Source organism: Bemisia tabaci, chromosome 9 (genome assembly GCF_918797505.1).
Source record: "Bemisia tabaci chromosome 9, PGI_BMITA_v3".
Lineage (NCBI taxonomy): Eukaryota > Metazoa > Arthropoda > Insecta > Hemiptera > Aleyrodidae > Bemisia > Bemisia tabaci.
Window position 1 is genome coordinate 37,821,590 of NC_092801.1, and position 15,784 is coordinate 37,837,373.

At 41.1% G+C, this 15,784-nt stretch overlaps 1 protein-coding gene across 7 annotated transcripts in view; it reads right to left on the reverse strand.

The window, feature by feature from the left end:
• The window catches only part of LOC109043926 (growth arrest-specific protein 2), a 189,715-nt gene that overhangs the window by 33,526 nt on the left and 140,405 nt on the right, over positions 1 to 15,784 (reverse strand). The gene's annotated exons all lie outside the window — the stretch shown is intronic.

The window sequence follows — 15,784 nt, forward strand, 5'->3', positions numbered from 1 at the left end:
GACCTCATTTTCTTCATCCTATGTTTCAGTTCCGTGTTTACGGTTACACCGATCAACTTTGAGGACCTTTTTTCGGCCAAATCAAGGACTTAGTTGATGGACCAATTTTTTTATGAAATCGACAGAAACCGTAGGTTACTCTGAGGCATCTGAGGACGAAGAAAGGGTCGGCCTCATGTGGTGTAGTGGTTGTAGCGCTTGCCCTATAGCCAAGAAGTCCCAGGTTCGATTCGCGGCCAGGTGACCTGCTTTTGATGGTCTCAGACAATGGTCACCTGGGGCTGGTGATAAGCGTGGGATTAGCCAATAGGGGCTATTTGAAGCTTGTGAAAAAAAGAGGGAAAAAGAGAGAAAAAAGTAGAAGAAGTAGAAGAAGGAGAAGAAGAAGAAGAAAGTGTCCCGCTGAACTAAGCTACTCTCCGTGTCACTCAGAGGTTGCGACTTGCAACCGGCTATCGTATTGGTCTATCACCATGCGATGCCATTCAGGTTTGATTCCAGCGGCTCAGGCCTCATTTTCAACGAGATCCCACATTTTCAACCCAAAGATTTACTCAATGATCAGTGCCTACATGGAGAGAGTACAACCTTTTTAAAATAAAAGGCTCAAAAGGGCAGCCAACCTTGTAACACGAAAAACATTAGAAAAATACCGCTGCCGATCTCTAGGTTCTCATACATCAGACAAGATGGCCAAACATGTTTATAAATGAGCGTCTTTCCGCAAAAATTAGTAAATTTTTGCAAAAAGTATGTCAAATACAAGCTTTACATACGGGTCATTAGAATTGTTGTAATAAATCATTCTGGATAATTTACATCCATAGGTTGGAAAAGGGCAGCCAACCTTGTAACACGAAAAACACTTTGTAACACAAGGAACTCATAAGTTTAGTCCACTTGTTCTTTGATTTACAAGGTTTTTATTCTTGTTCACTCTAGAGTCCCTTTATACTGAAAGTTGAGATAAAACCCCCTCATGGAGTCTCAAACGGGGATTAAGATTACACAAATTGAACGATTTTCGTAATCTTTGATCGGCCCATTCTCAAATCCCTTTCTCCGTTCCTTCTCTCATTCCGTTTGTTCCTTGTCGAACCCGTAATTCCTCGATCCATTCCAGATTATAATCTTTGCATTTGGTGAAAATGTACTCTTCATTCCCGTTTGTGACACTGTGGAGGCCTAAAATACGGTAACCAATCAGAAATGGATTCACATTGTCTTAACTCTCAGTATAAATGGACTCAACCGCACTGAAAAAAATTGTTGGTGTATTTACTAAGAAAAGGGTAAAATTACCAAGAATTCAGGGTTCTATTTGATCCCAGTTTTTTCTCGGTAAAATTACCGTTTATGGAATTGGTAATTTTACCAAGAAATCTCGGTAAAATTATTGAACTTTCTCGGTAATTTTACTGGACCTTGGTAAAGACGCCAATATTTTTTATCGACTGTGGTAGAATTACCGAGATAAAATGGCAAAGTTACCGGGAATTGATTACCAATAAAAGTGGTGTTCTTACCTGTATAAAACAGTAAAAATACCGGTTTTTAGGTAAGCTTACCAGTCTGTCTTGGTGAAATTACCAATAACTGGTAAAAAAAGTGAGATGGTAAAGGTACCAACGGACCTTGGTAAAAACGCCGAGAATTTTGTTTCAGTGCGGAACTTACGAAATCTGGCGCCTGGTGCCCGACCGAGGCGGGGGAGGAGGAGGCTGGGCTTCCGTTGATCTTGATGTCTATCGTGGATCGACAAGACGGTGACGTCATAAGGACCCCCGAGCCAGCGTCACTGCGTCACGTGACTGAAATATGCACTTCCTCGAGTGGCCACCGCCAGCCCCCACGGCAGGGCGGGGAGGGAGGCGGGGGCCCTCCCACGAGACACCAGCCGGCCCTCCTGGATCCTGGCAACTTCAACTCAGGATATCCGACGGAGATGTTAATTGTTCGCGGCGAGGTCACGTCTCCGCTCGCTTGCAGATTCGAACCGATTGTTTTCCAAATCACGTGAGCGCCAAAATTGCGAATGCGAAAAAAACGAGAAAAACTCTGCCGTGCTAAGGAAGAATGCCGTATAAACCTCCAGGCATTGCCAAATTTCTTTTCATAAAGCACGAATTTTCCTGGTAAACTTATGAATAATTTCCTTCCACTTTTTCAGATAATTTTCTTCGCAATTTAACATAAAGTTCCTGAAAATTTCAAGGAAAAATATTCATAACTTTTCTGAAAAAAAAAAAAGCATTTTACCGAAGGAAATTTGGCAACTCTCGAATGTTCATACGGCGTTCTTCCTTAGCACGGCAGAACTGCTCTATTCGCTTTGTTGACAATCTTCTGATTACAAACTCATCTTGACGTAGACTCAGACCCCCGTACATAAGTTCGATATGACAAAAATTGATCGCTATATGAGAACATAAGCACTGCAATTCATTTCCCCCTAAACAAAAATGCACACAACTGGATTGCATATTGCGAAAAGGAACCAGGAGCATCCCAATGTCGCTAAAATTGTGCAACTTTTTTAACCTTGCAAATATAAACTGATCGTTTTAAGTTTTATCTTCAATCCCAATGAGCTTTCGATTCAAGGCGAAAATTCGTTTTTTGAATTTAATTTTTTTATGATTTTAGTAATGGGCCTGTTGCAAACTTTTGCTAGAGCAAAACTAAGAGTTGTTTCTTATAGATAATGCCTCAAAAATCACGATGAGCGCATCGGCAAAGTCTGAAATGCACTCATAACTTCACAATCTGCGTAAGAAATTTGCGGTTTTTTGAGCTTCCCGCTTCAAAAACGATACTACGGCACAGGTGAACATTTTGTAAGAGGAGTCGTTCCATCGTCGGCAATACTCATCATGGCCGACGACAATCCGCCAAAACACCTGTGATGGGACGAGATAACACCTGAACAGGATTAGACTAGATAACAATCGGCGTGTTTACGTTCATATTTTCCTCACGCGCCTTGATTGACCTTGAACTCTCCTCAAAATACGCGCGGAACTGCGCAAGCGTCGGCCATGATGAATATCGCCGACGATGGAGCGACTCCTCTAACAAAATGTTCACCTATGCCGTAGTATCGTTTTTGAAGCGGGAAGCTTAAAAAAACGCAAATTTCTTACGCAGATTGTGAAGTTATGAGTGCATTTCAGACTTTGCCGATGCGCTCATCGTGATTTTTGAGGCATTATCTACAAGAAACAACTCTTATTTTTGCTCTAGCAAAAGTTTGCAACAGGCCCATTATGTTGCAAATAATGTACACTGGAAAGAAACACATTGGATCTAGAGTCCAGACTCTTAAAAACATCGACAAGAAAAAGTACTCTTGATTCAATCAGAATCTAGCTTAAATCAAGAACCAAGCCTCTTAATTTAAGCGGATTTCATTTTGATTCAAGCAAAAATCCGATTGAATCAAGAGTATTTTTTCTCGTCAATGTTTTCAAGAGTCTGGACTCGAGATCCAATATGTTTTTTTTCCCCCAGTGTAAGCTGCTTCATCCTAGCAACATTAGAATGCTCTTGGTCCTTTTCACAAAATTCGATTCAATTATTGTTCCAGCGAATATCCGGACGTAAAAAAAAATTGCTTTCACCCGAACTGATATCGTTGAGAGAGTTTCGTTCATCAAAGAACCGAAAAATGGACGTTCGACGTGGGATCTCCTTAGAGAATGATGAGAGCTCGGCTCGACTTCCCAGCGCGAACATCTGGCCTTCATCAGTCAATTTGAGCCAATTAAATCAATGAATCCTCATAATAAGATTGGCCTCTCTGTGCATCGTCCCACCCTCAGCTTAAGCTGTCTACTTTCGATCAGCTCCTCACTTTGTTGCACGTGTAATTGCGCAATGAGTAGTCATCGATGGATCCTCGTATAAGACCGAAAAAGATGCAGTTCTGAATGCGGGGGTAATGGAGATGTAGCATGTGTGAGGAATTTGCGATTTGACCATTGATTCTTTTGTAAAAGTTCACGAGAAACACGATGGTGCCACTAGTTTTCTCTGAAATCAACTCCCAAGCTCAAAAAAAGCTCTCAAGTTGAGGTCAAAATGGAGGGGATATCCCACCCTACTCTGAGAGTCCACCTCTATATCAAGACAAACTCTCCATGCAAAGATAGGGAGCAAATACATTAGCAGGGTTGCCACTTTATTTGGGGACTCTAAAACTGAGAACACGGCAACCCTGCTAATGTATTTGCTCCCTATCTTCGCATGGAGAGTTTGTCTTGATGTAGAGGTTGACTCTTAGGATATCGTAGGATATTCCCTCAAATCAGTCAAATCGCAAATTCTTCACACATGCAACATCTCCATTCAAGAGAGCAGAAAACAACCTCGAAAACTCCGCCATGAATGATCACTGAATCAGTGGCGTGGCGTGCTATGGTATACATCGATTAACTGCCCATTTAAACGTATGGAAAAGGATCGATAAACAGGGTCGCAACGAACACCTCAATAATCGATTCTTTACCATAGCTTCAAATGGGGAAATATCGATACTCGATACACTGGATGTATAGTGTAATTAAATAATTACGGGGCGCTTGGGGGGCTTGGGCTATAGTTGCACTCCCTGACATTGTGCCGGCCATTGGGCGAGTTGCGTCGGCACACAATGGATCGAGTCAATAGGAGAGGTCGGACAAAATTCGGAAACTTTAAACGCTTAAAACTCTGTTCATACAGATTTTTGAGGTTCGATAAATGGTTCCATTGCTTTCCCCGTGAAATTTTCTGTTGTTAGCACCCCTTGAACTTCAAAATGCGACGAAATAAACGGCAAAATTTGCAGTTTTAGTAAAAAATTTCAAGTCCGACCTCTCTAATCGGCTCGATCCACTGTGCGGCATCAACACTTTTTTGACGGGAGGAAACCACTTACCACGCCTAGTGGACCTCGAACATCGCCGTCCTGGTGAGAAACGACGTAAGAACATTCAGAATTTCGCTGATTTTTTCCTTGGAAATTCAAGAATATCTAAAAATTGTTTCAATACTTTTCTCTGAAATTCTCAGAGAATTTTACTCACAGTTTAATCTGTTGCGAATGTTAATCTGTTGTTTTAAGGAAAAATATTCATAATTTTCCCTGAAAAAAACATTTTATCCACATAGATTAGGCAACTTCGGAAGGTCATACGTCGTTTTTCATAGAGCATACACGCCAAGCCGCGGGACACATGGTCGGTGCGACTCTGGAAGTTCAGGGGAAAACAATGAAGTCTCCAATATCCACAATTGAGTCAGTGAGAACGAAAACACACCAAATCGAAAAAATGAAAATAATCAACACACACATAAAACTGCATATTAGGTGAAGAAGTTAGTCTAAGAAAAAGATTTTTGGTGCCTAAAAACAAGTATTTAAGGGAACTTTAAATGTCCAAGTTGGCACGGACACGGTAACTCCAATGACCTTCATGAAAATTGTCTGTCCTCAGTGAAAAGAGAGCATTTTCGAGGTACCGAGTTGGTCTGTGTTCGTTCTCACTGATTCAATTAGCACAAATCCATGACCGTTTGACTGGGAATTTTCTCGATTTTCATTCGTGAAGGGCGAGGTTCACGCAGCTTTTCCAGAGAAAAAAAAATTAATAAAAGATTTCCAAAGGCTTTTCAGTGGGCTCCAATCTATAAAATCAAGGACTATAAAAGATCTCTCAAAAAGAATAATTTACCTCGAATTTTCATGTATTTACAATTTTTTTACAGGCCTCGGTGCCTTCAAAATTGAAAATTTCTCGTGTAACTAAAAGTACCACGGTAGGTGAGCATATTGCGTGGTGATTTATTGCATACTTTTAGGGCCAAAATCCCGGAAAAGCCACTGTTCAAAAGTCCAAAAACTGGCAGGAATTTCAAATACGCCGCAAATCCGGAAAAATTACGGCAGTGATGTACTATGGCAGTCAAATAGCTATCTCCTCTCATTTTTCACTGATGTTTGTTAAAATAAAACGTATTTCAATGTGTAATTGTATTGTAGCAGAGTCGCACTCGAGCTAGAGAGCACGCCTGTCACGAGTCACGTATGTCCGAGGTGCTCCTAAAAGAGGCGTACTCTCTAGCTAGAGTAAAGAGGCGTACTCTCTAGCTAGAGTGCGACTCTGCTACAGTATCTTGTCAACAATAATTAATATGAATGAAATTCGATTCTTTGACTCTGAAGATATAGTCTCGACTTAATTTCTTACTGCTTTCATAAACGAGGAGTAAAAAGACATTTGATGGAAGTCAGAGAAACCCGCGCTCTGATCAAGTTCAATCTGGGCAAGTTTATGGCGGCCGGCGCTGCGCAGCGTGCTACCAGCTCGAAACGCGCGATGACGCCTACAAACCTAAGGGGATACTTCAAGCATTGCGCAATGCGTGAAGTAGCCCTTTAGGTTTGTAGGCGTCAGTGCGCGTTTCGACTATTTTCGAGCTGGCAGCACGCCGCTGCGCCCCCGACGATTTCTTGCGGGGACAGCTCCCTGCAGGCTGATTAATTACTTCCCTCATCTATTGACCTTGATAGATGCGGGTTGCGTATCTACGAGACAGAGATTCCGAGCGATTCAGAACTAATTTCAATAGATCTAGCCATTAAAGCCGTAGAGGCCAAAAGTTTCGGATATAGCACCCGGAGCAATCGCGGCTACGACTCCAGCAACCGGAGCAATCGCGGCTACGACTCCAGCACCCGGAGCAATCGCGGCTACGACTCCACTCCCACGCTGAGAAAAACACTGGAAAAAAACACATTGGATCTAGAGTCCAGACTCTTAGAAACATCGACAAGAAAAATTATTCTTGATTCAATCAGAATCTAACTTAAATCAAGAACCAAGCCTTGTAATTTAAGCGGATTTCGTTTTGATTCAAGCAAAAATCCGATTGAATCAGGAGTATTTTTTCTTGTCAATGTTTTCAAGAGTCTCGACTCTAGATTCAATGTGTTTTTTTTTTTTTTCCAGTGAATGACCCCGGGGCAAACAAATCCGGATGTGAAAAACGTGACGTGTCACTAAACCATGGAGTGAAAACAAAGTTGCGGGCTATACATACATAATCAGGGTGTTTACAAGTCCGGAATTCCCGGAAAGTCCAGAAATAATGCTGATTTTCAAGGGCGGTCCGGAAATCCTGAGAAAGTGCGGAAATTCCGCGAGGAGGTCCGGAATTGTTGTTATTTTTGTCGCAATTCAAGCGAGAAATTCAAATTTTTGAAATTCATCGAATTTCGTCAAATGGGCCTGTTGCATGCAAGAGGCTTTTAAGAGGTTAAATGACACGAAATGTGACATCGTGTGCATTTGTTCTGATTGAATCAAGAGTAATTTTTCTTGTCGATGTTTCTAAGAGTCTGGACTCTAAATCCAATGTTTTTTTCCAGTGTTTTTCTCAGCGTGGGAGGTGGTTGCCCTCCTCGTTTTCCGGAAAAGTTGATTGCCCTCCGTGGAAACTCGACAACCGGGTGACAAACAGTTGCTCGGCGAACTGTTATACCCGGGAGTTTGGACGTTGACGGGACCGGTAGTATTTTGGGGGTGTGCGTCGTAGAAGGGTGCGCGTGTGTGCGTGCGCTCCAGTTCGGTGTGATTGGACTCGGTCACATCGTTCATCAATCATGACGCGATCGGCGAGTCCGGAGCCACGGTCATCTGGATACTCGGTGGGACACTAAATTGATCGCCGCGTCCAGGATGTTGTCAAACCGTTACCGAAAACCCCCGGAAATTCCGGTTGAATGGAGATGTTGCATGTGTGAGGAATTTGCGATTTGACTGTTGATTATTACGTAAAAGTTCGCGATAAACACGATAATGCCACTGGTTTTCTCTGAAATTAACTCCCAAGCTCAAAAAAAGCTCTCAAGTTGAGGCCAAAATGGAGGGGATATCCCACCCTACCCTGAGAGTCCACCTCTCCATCAAGACAAACTCTCCATGCAAAGATAGGGAGCAACACTAATTTGTGGGGAGCAAATACATTAGCAGTGATGCCGTGTTTTCAGTTTTGGAGTCCCCAAATGAAATGGCAGCCCTGTCAATGTATTTGCTCCCTATCTTTGCATGGAGAGTTTGTCTCGATGTAAACGTGGACTCTCAGGGTAGGGTGGGATATCCCCTCTATTTTGGCCTCAACTTGAGAGCTTTTTTTGAGCTTGAGAGTTGATTTCAGAGAAAACCAGTGGAATCATCGAGTTTCTCGCGAACTTTTACAAAAGAATCAACAGTCAAATTGTAAATTCCTCACACATGCAACATCTCCATTACACGGCAAAAATTAAATGCTGATTTAGCATTTAAATTGTTAAGAAAAGTAGCCCGTCAAGTTTCAAATGCTGATTTTACGATACAAAAATGCTAACACAACATTTGAATTTGTTCGTTTTACAGTGAGCGCAGTTAAGTTAGCATTTCTTCAAATGTAAAATCAGCATTTGAAACTTGTTGGGCATGTTTTTAACAATATGCTAAATCAACATTTAATTTTTGTCCATGCATGCTGATTTAGTGACTACGTCATTCGATATATAATGTCGAACTCTTGGTTCGAACCAAAACAAACTAACATGACCTCATGTGCGAATTTATCATGAGTTACTTATGTTAATTTATCAAAATGTATTCATTGACCGGGCATAAAATCAATTAAAGACACAATAAATACGAGAACTTTCGATTTCAAGAAAAACTTGGAAACCTTTTTGCGACCATGGTGCAAAGGGTGCTAATCAGAAAAAGTTTTTTCTTTACATTTGAACCAAGGGTTCGATTTTTCATCGAATAACGTAGCCACTAAATCAGTCCATACGCTCGTTTTGGGCGATTTGGCAACGGTCGATGAAGCAATGACCAGTCGATGGACTCGTCAATGTCAGATTGTGGGGAAATTGGAAGATTCGCCGTTCTCGAGATTTCCCGTTCAGTTTCCTGTGCAAGACTTTTAGTTTTCGATCTTGCTAATTTTACTTACACCTTTCTACAAAAGTTTAATTTCGTAAAACCGTAGGATTGAAGATTCTACAGTAAGAAACTATGCATACACGTAGAGTACGATTCTTGCATCAAAAATTACTGAAACCAACTCCTAACTAAGATATTAACGTATTAATTTTACGTTGGTTACGGGAAACTTGACTTGCCGGGTCACATGAAACACGATACTCTACGTGAGTCAAATCTCGCACTACAACGGTTTTGGCAGGCTTCTCAATCAAACTTTGTTAATATTACACACTTAATTGTTCAAAGTGTAAAAAATTTGCTATTGCTGAGCCAAACACTGGAAAAAAACACACTGGATCTAGAGATTAGACTCTTAAAAACATCGACAAGGAAAAATACTCTTGATTCAATCGGATTTTTACTTGAATCAAGAACCAAACCACTTAATTTGAGCGGATTTCCTTTTGATTTAAGCAAAAATCTGATCGAATCAAGAGTCCTTTTTCTTGTTAATGTTTTCAAGATTCTGGACTCTAGATCCAATGTGGTTTTTTTCCAGTGAAGCGTCAAGATTGAGATTGCCATAGTTTCGTATCGCCGGGATTGCCACGGTAACGTTAAAAGTCGAAAATTAAGAAAAAAATTTAAAAAAAAATAAAATAAAAAAAAAAAATAAAACGATATACGAGTTTCTCCGCCAGGGAGCTCTCCCCGCAAGAAATCGTTCGCGTCGGGGGCGCTGCGGCGTCCTGCCAGCTCGAAACTAGTCGAAACGCGCACTGACGCCTTCAAACCTAAGGGGATACTTCAAGCATTGCGCAATGTTTGAAGTATCCCCTTAGGTTTGAAGGCGTCATCGCGCGTTTCGAGCTGGCAGCACGTCGCGCCGCAGCGTGCCATTAACTTGACCACGATTAATAGGTCAGGGTGTTAAAATGTAGGCAATGTGACTTCAAATTCGAAATTAGCGACTCAAAAAAACATTAGTTACGAAACTTTTGTGATCTTCCAGTCATTATCAGTCTTCTTTCTTTATATTCTTGAATTTTGGACCATAGTGCGCCGCGGGCGGCGGCCCTCGTGAAATTCTCCCCTGCGCTAGAAAAAAAACACATTGGATCTAGAGTCCAGACTCTTGAAAACATTGACAAGAAAAAATACTCTTGATTTAATCGGATTTTTGCTTGAATCAAAACGAAATCCGCTTAAATTAAGAAGCTTGGTTCTTAATTTAAGCTAGATTCTGATTGAATCAAGAGTACTTTTTCTTGTCGATGTTTTCAAGAGTCTGGACTCTAGATCCAATGTGTTTTTTTTTCCAAGGTGTGCTCAATCGACATTAAATATCTTGATGAGGGGTCAATTTCAGTAATTTTCGTTGCACGAACCGTGTTCTACGTGAACTTTTGGTTGAGGAACTTGCATCTAAAAGCACAACTTCGTAGCTTGTATGGTGGTCCATTCCTCCCATGAAGAGATCTCATGTTTTTCAAAACATGTTGCAACATGGGCTGGACCCACGATATCGGGCGTTTTCCAGTGATTGGGTTGCCGTACGTCATCAGCGCCGGTGTAACTGTATGGTGCCGTGCTAAGAAAGAACGCCGTATGAACAATCGAGAGTTGCCAAATTTCCTTCGATAAAACGTTTATTTTTTAGGAAAGTTATTAATATTTTCCCTCGACATTTTTAGGAACTTTAGGCGGAATTGCGAACAAAATTATCGGAAAAATTGAGAGGAAAATATTCAAAAGTTTACCAGGAAATTCGCGTTTTATCAAAGGTGATTTGGCAATGCCTGATGGCTCATAAGGCGTTCTTCCTTAGCGGGGCAGTATGGTCGACAGAAGCGACAATTTTGATGAGCCGACCGTGACGTCTGCTGGACGTATCCGACAGTTACTGATGCATAAATATTGGATGGTCCGTTGACGTAGTGCTGAGACCTGACCGTTAACAAAGCAACAGTCGACCAACTTAACAGAGAAAGAACCTCGATTTCTGAGGAACACTAAAATTTTTGGTCCGAGTAACTGATGTTTTCAGTCATTCAGCTGTCAATGAAGTTCGGAGACTGAAGTTCAGACTTGATTCTTCTTTCCTATTCCATTATGCAGTGAAGCAAGGAAACATACATATTTTGCGGCTATTTTCTATTTTGAAGATATATTAGGCGGGTGCATATGACACCATTTTAAATTTAATCAGTGAGAACGAAAACTCACCAACTCGGTGCCTCGAACATGCTCACTTTTCACTAAGGACAGACAATTTTCGTGAAGGTCATTGAAGTTATCGTATCTGTTCCAACTTAGAAATTTAATGTTTCCTTAAGCACTTGCTTTTACGCACCAAACATCTTTTTCTTGGACTAACTTTTTCACCTAATATGCAGTTTTGTGTGTCTTGATTATTTTCATTTTTGCGAGTTGGTGTGTTTTCTTTCTCACTGATTCAATGGAGATGTTGCATGTGTACGGAATTTGCGATTTGACTGTTGATCCTTATGTAAAAGTTCGCGAGATACACGATGGTGCCACTGGTTTTCTCTGAAATCAACTCCCAAGCTCAAAAAAAGCTCTCAAAGTGAGGCCAAAATGGAAGGGATATCCCACGCTATCCTGAGAGTCCACTTCTACATCAAAAAAAAGTCTCCATGCAAAGATAGGGAGCAAATACATTAGCAGTGATGCCGTGTTTTCAGTTTTAGAGTCCCCAAATAAAGTGGCAGCCCTGTCAATGTAATTGCACCCTATCTTTGCATGGAGAGTTTGTCTTGATGTAGATGTGGACCCTCAGGAAAACGTGAGATATCCCCTCCATTTTGGCCTCAACTTGAGAGCTTTTTTTGAGCTTAGGAGATGATTTCAGAGAAAACAAAAGGCACCATCGTGTTTCTCGCAAACTTTTACATATGAATCAATGGTCAAATCGCAACTCCCTCACACATGCAACATCTACATTCCGGAAGGCCAGCCATCAGGCCCACCGCCACCATGGCCTCATAGGAACCGGGCCCATGCTCAACTTTTTTAAACGAGCAGGATCCGACCATAAATAAATGAACTGTTTGTCATCAGATAGGAATCTTCGAAATCAGCTGGAGACGCTCCGTGTGTAAACATCGCAAATCAGTGATCGGAACGGCCCGGCGGTGATCAGGCGACAGGTGACTCACGACTAATGGGGGCACCCACTGAGTTTGGGCGGACGGAAAGCCGCTCTCTCATCAGTCAAAATAGATTAAAAGAACCGAGGGGAGGGAGTGGAGGGGGGGGGGGGGTTAGGAGCTAATATACGGAACTCCCGCCGCACAAAAACGCGGATCTGCAACAGTGAGAAATGGATTATATTTTGCAAGTAGGAACCACTATCTCTAGCTTTTCTATAAAAGCACATTGAAAAAAAACGCATTGGATCTAGAGTCCAGACTCTTGAAAACATTGACAAGAAAAAGGACTCTTGATTCAATCAGATTTAAGCTTAAATCAAAAGGAAATCCGCTCAAAATAAGAGGCTTGGTTCTTGATTTAAGCAAAAATCCGATTGAATCAAGAGTATTTTTTCTTGTCGATGTTTTTAAAAGTCCGGACTCTAGATCCAATGTGTTTTTTTCAAGTCGACGGTGAAACTACCAAACCACGTATCTCGGTTTGCGACGTCGCAGACTTCCTGTCATACTTCATTTTTTAAATAAAAAACTACTTAACGTCTACGCTTGAAAATCTCTGTGATTTTTCCTCTTCGTGCGGAGAAAATTCTGTGAAAATTTCAAGGAATGATATTGATTTGGTCTACTTCAAAAAAATAAAATGTGAGCGTAGATTTTTAAACACCGCAAACGAGATACGTGGTTTGGTAGTTTCACCGTCGAAGTGCACGTTTGTACATAGAGAAACCAAGGGCACATATGCTGTTTCTAAAATGAGCCAGAAATAGTTGTTTCTTATTGCGAAATGTGATCCAAATGGACCATAAGACACAAGGAGGCGAAGATTCGGCCAGAAATGCCGCACTTCGGCCAGGGGCGGTCTGGTCAAGGGTGCTAGGGTGCTTAGGCCCCTCAAGAAATCCTGACGGGTGTCTCAAAGGGCCCCGGCGGGTTTCTTGCAGAAGCCCCCAAAACTTGAAAAACCAACGTCAAGGACTTAAGGTTGGTTAGACAGGGTTGCCATAGAATTCAGAAAATTAAATTCCCTGATATTTCCCTGATTTCTCTCACACATTTCCAAATTCTCCTAGGGATTAGGACCGAGTAAAATCTGTTTCAGCAGATCTACTCGTCAATGCCGTGAAAATTAGACGCCACCACCGAGATTCAAACCCGGGATCTGTTGACTTGGAGTCAGACGCGCTGACCACTAGGCCAACCTGGCCAGCTAATAGATAATTGTGACTGATTAATAATTAGCTAACTAGCCATCTCGTTACATTATAACAGCGCTCTCTGGGAGAACCTACTGTGCGAAGTGGATGCGTATAGATTATTCGGATGATTGATGAAGGCGACGGAACCGGGGCAGGAGCTCAATTTCGCTCATGGGAAATAGAACGCGGAAATAATTTAGATCAGGACCACGCATCTAGCCGAATCAACATAAATCACATCTGATCGGCAACTAAACTGACGTTTCATCATAATCCCGCTACGTCATATTTTGAAAGTGACCCCTTTTTTGTAGTTTTTTCCAAGCATATAAGCGCAAAATGACTGAAATATCCGGGCCAATGGATCTTGGAACTAAGCACCTCCACTGGAAAAAAAAAAAAAACACATTGGATCTGGAGTCCAGACTCTTAAAAACATCGACAAGAAAAAGGACTCTTGATTCAATCAGATTCAAGCTTAAATCAAGAACAAAGCCTCTTAATTTGAGCGGGTTTCCTTTTGATTTAAGCCTAAATCTGATTGAATCAAGAGTCCTTTTTCTTGTCAATGTTTTCAAGAGTCTGGACTCTAGATCCAATTTTTTTTTTTTAGTGTACACTCTTAGTTTAAATGGTTTTTTTGATCCGTGTTGGTCCATACACCGAGTCGAGCTTGTATTCAACTTAAATTCATCTTAAGCATTCACCAATCCAAGGAGGATACAGTTGCCCCTCGATAATCCGAAAACATCGATACTTCAAAGTAAAGGGCTTGTCCCGTGAAAAACTCTCGCTCTATTTCGAAAGAATCAATGTATTTTGATGCCCTCGGTAATTCAAAATTTTTAGGCAGTTTGTTCCAGCTTTAATTCAAAAAAAGCGTTCCACTCTCCCTCCGTAATTCGAAGTCCCCATATAATTCAAAAAGAGGCCTTCCTCTCCCTCTATGATTCACTGAAAAATCCCCTCCGTACTTCGAAAAAACTCTCTCATTTCCCTCCAAAATTCGAACCTCTTTAATTCGAAATTCGTCCATGCAGACTCTCTCTAACTCAACACTGGAAAAAAACACATTGGATCTAGAGTCCAGACGCTTAAAAACATCGATAAGAAAAAATACTCTTGATTCAATCAGATTTAAGCTTAAATCAAGAACAAAGCCTCTTAATTTGAGCGGGTTTCCTTTTGATTTAAGCCTAAATCCGATTGAATCAAGAGTATTTTTTCTTGTCAATGTTTTCAAGAGTCTGGACTCTAGATCCAATTTTTTTTTTTTTTTTTTTTTTTTTTTTCCCCAGTGAAACTCTCTTCAAAACAAAACCTTCATAATTCGAGAAACTTACTCAGCCCTTGAATTCCGAATTATCGAGGGGCGACTGTATCATATTCGATAACCTGAGGTGAATTATCTTTCGCGCGAATTTATAGTGACAACGGTCGAGATCGCTGAACGCATGTTGTTGACTCATTATTCACCGAGACAATTAAAAAGTTGTCTGGTGGCGTTGAGAGGGGGCAGGAGGCGCCCCCGTACAACTCTCGAGACTTGTTAGTATCACGACTTCCAAGCACGAGAGCCAAGCTGTTGACTGCTCAATTTAATTCAATTCCTGAATGTAATTACAACTACTGGGGCAACAACTCATTCGAGGGGCATTAGGATTCAAGCGCAACAATCCCATTACTCAATTGTATTGTCGGTGAGCCTTTTGGAGCCCCAACTACTTTGACGGAGCTTTGAGGAATCGATGAAAAAACCTGACGTAATTCAAGCACTGGAAAAAAATAACACATTGGATCTAGAGTCTAGTCTCTTGAAAAAATTGACTAGAAAAAGGACTCTCAATTCAAGCAGATTAAAGCTTAAATCAAAAGGAAATCTGCTCAAAATAAGCGGCTTGGTTCTTGATCTAAGCTTAAATCTGATTGAATCAAGAGTATTTTTTCTTGTCGATGTTTTTAAGAGTCTGGACTCTAGATCCAATGTGTTTTTTTTTTTTTTTTTTTTTTTTTTTTTTTTTTCAGTGAGGCTAACAGTTTCTTTAAGTACAGTATCCAAGCACTATCCCAAAATTACCGAAAATACAACATAATCTGGCATTGTCATTTTTGGATCACACTTCGGAAAAAGCACTGGAAAAAAAGTCGCTTGGATCCAGAGTTCAAACTCTTGAGACATTAAAAAGAAAAGATACTCTTGATTCAATCGGATTTTTTGCTTAAATCGAGAGCCAAGCCTCTTACTGTAAGCGGATTTCCTGTTGATTCAAGCAAAAAGCCGATTGAATCAAGAGTATTTTTCTTGTCAATGTTTCGAGCTGCACGGTTTTTTTCGATTCGATTCATGTGTGCATGGTTCTTTTCCGCATAAATACATCCGATTAATCCAATTTATTAAGCTTTTTTCATAAATCATTCCGTGAGTCCGATGCTTGTGTGCCGTGCA